The sequence below is a fragment of the Cyclopterus lumpus genome, chromosome 22, assembly GCF_009769545.1.
Source record: "Cyclopterus lumpus isolate fCycLum1 chromosome 22, fCycLum1.pri, whole genome shotgun sequence".
In the NCBI taxonomy this organism is placed as follows: domain Eukaryota; kingdom Metazoa; phylum Chordata; class Actinopteri; order Perciformes; family Cyclopteridae; genus Cyclopterus; species Cyclopterus lumpus.
In genome coordinates this window covers 20,211,288-20,214,333 of record NC_046987.1, presented here as the reverse complement: position 1 = coordinate 20,214,333, position 3,046 = coordinate 20,211,288, and positions in this window count along the sequence as shown.

The following is a 3,046-nucleotide window of genomic DNA, read 5'->3' as shown; positions in this document are numbered from 1 at the left end:
CGGATGTGCCGTATCGATACGGTATCGACGGCAGGATGCGAGGCCAGATATGTGTGTGCTTTTGGTTACGTAAGAGATGATGCAGCTTAACGTCTTCAAAGCTACAGGATCAGCAAACAATGGCATTGTTTGGTCCTTAATAGTTCAATAAAGGTATTTATTCGGTATTTATGTAGCCCTGACTTCCACCCCACCAGCACCGCAAGCCAGTCCTGATTGGCTAAAAGTCAGGGGGCTTGAAGCCCGGTTCCAAAACGTGGTGGGCATCCTTCCCAGAAGAGATGCTCATTGCTTTGTAATTAAATGTTCAAAAAGAACAACGAGGAGAGCAACGACCAAGTGTTCACGTGCATTTCTCTGGTGTCTCCATACTTTTTGACTTAACGTATATTTATATATATGTTACTTTTTTTTGTTCAGCTCTGGGACACCACAGCCACAAGCGCACTGATTTACACACAGGACCATGACCTGCTGTAAGTGGTTGTGTTTACATTACTCCACGTACTCCATCCTTCAGACGGACAGTGAGCTACACGACCACTTACGCTGCAATCACATCCAGGTCGTGGCTATTTTCACCTCGTCTCATTTGCGTTCCTTGCTGAAGAGGAGAGAGGACCACCGGGTCTGATCTCTGGACCCAAGTCCTGAGGGGAACGTCTGGCTCTGTAGCTGCTTAAACGCTTCACTTTTGTGGTGACGTGAATCTAAACGGCAGAAAACGAGGAGCTTAAAACTCGCCGTGAAGCTGCAGCTTCAGGGCACAACGCTCGGTCGATTCCTTCCCATTGATACACAGTTTGTTTACATTATCATTTGATGCAACAACAAAAAAATATCAATTATAGCTGCGGAGAGAAATGTGTTAGCGAGCGTTTAGCTTCATTGCTATCGAGGCTAAATTGAAATGTTCTGTTTTCGGGGGGTGCGCTAACTTCCGTTAGCAAAGCAGTTGCCGTTCGTTTCCTCCACGATCTCGAGCCCCCCCCTCACGTTGAAGCGGTAGCACCGCAGCAGATGGATATCAGCTAACGGCGGCGATGAGGATACCTCTCTCTCCACGGTCACCTTTCAGCTCGGACTCCTCTCCCCTCTTCTCCCCCCGCATACCGGGGAGGAGACCCCGTTATCTCCAGATCCGGCCCGAGGGCGTGAGGGCCGACTCCTGGGACGTCGTCTTTTTTCTCGTGCTCGTCGGTTATCTGATGACGCCTCGTAATCCTTCACACTCGTGAACCCCCCATATGGTGTCTCGTACAATGCTTCCCTTTGAGGCTTTGCTGTGGATTACACTAAGAAATGGGGTTGCTAACCTTTCAGCTCTTAATCTCAACAGCATGCGCTTTAAAAAAAAAGGGACTTTTTTCTTTTTTGAGGACATGTTGTTTTTTGTTGCCGAAAACACTACACATCCATTTAGGAAAAGCACTTTGTGACCTGTAATGCATAAGTTAATAACTCCAAAACCCCATCCTCTTAACATCTTAATATACATAAAAAAATATATATTCGAGTGTGACTTTTAATTTGGATGATAATAGAATTTGCAGCCATTATTTTTCTGCGAGTGCATTGGAGGAGAAGAAAAAGGCTGCTGGTTAGAACCCATTCCCAAAGCTGCCATTTGTAGGCGTGTGTGTCGTGTGTGTGTGTGGTGCTGTGTCGTGTGTGTGTGCGTGTGTGTGTGTGTGTGCGCTCGTGTGTGCGTGCATGCGTGTGTGTATTTTCTTCCCGTGAAGCATCTCGGGGTCGAGGTGCATCCGAAAGAAGACAGAAGAGGCAATATGTATGAAAATGAGCAGAGCGACGTTCCCCGAGCTCCAATACCAACAGAGACGCTCCGAACAACAGCAACAACAACAACAACAACAACAACAATGCAGACACACACAGACTCATGCAGATGGTTACATGTTTAACGCTCACATTTTGGGGCAAACATGCGTCACCAAATAAACAGGAAAGAAAAGAAGCACGTCAACGTGTGTTTACATCGATGTGTGTGTGTGTGTGTGTGTACCTGTGTGTGTACCTGTGTGGGTACCTGTGTGCGTACGACGCCGTTCAGGGAGTGGGTCGATGGAGATGAACAGCTTCTCTAATGGCTGAACATTTGCAGGAGGAGAGGGCACAGTGTGAAATACAGCGCAGGGACATTTTGATTAAAATTTGGCCTTTATGTCTGTTTCCTTGTGTTGATAGAGCCTGCGCTAAGCCCCGCCCCCTGCTGCTTGTCCAATCGGGCTGTCAGAGCAATAGAGCCCACACTGTCACTAACTGCACCCAATGAATAAATATGATAAATATATAAAGTGATTTCAAAGAGAAGCAGCGGACCGAAGGGGTTTACAATATATCTCTTTGTTCTTTTGAAGGTTTTCTTATTTTAGCTGTCGTTGTTCTGTGATGTTGGAATTATCTTTCTATTATTATTATTATTATTATTATTATTATTATTATTAGATGTGTTTATAAATTACTGGATTTTTTTTAATGTTGAATGTCTTTTTCTTTGTCTTCTAACATCTTCTGATTTGTATGTTTCTTTTGTCTGATAATCCATAAATAAAGACAGATTAAAAAGATAAAGAGGACAAAGCCTACAGATCACATGATCGATGAACTGAAGGAATTCTTTATAGAGAAAAAGAAACTTATGTATCTTCTTCAAAACTCTGCGGCTAACGAGGAGAGTGTTACGCAACGCTTCGAGCGCAAAACGTCTCCTCGTCTGCTCACAGATTTCATGGTTTTTTTCGTTGTCTTTTACTTTTTGTTTTAGTGCATTTATGCATTATTTTTATACACATTTCCTGCATTTCCTTTTTTTTTTGCTACGCCGTCAATTGGGAAATGCGGATGGAACGTAGTTATTGTCCAATCATATCTCAGCGTTTGTGAGGTTTTAGCAAAACAGTCAATTGGTGGCGCAAAAAGTCCTTTCATGCATGGTGTCTTTGGTCCCCCCCCCCCCCCCCCTTCCCATCTATGCCCCCCCACCCCACCCCCCCCCCACCCCCACCCGCCCCGCCCCCTCCCCCCT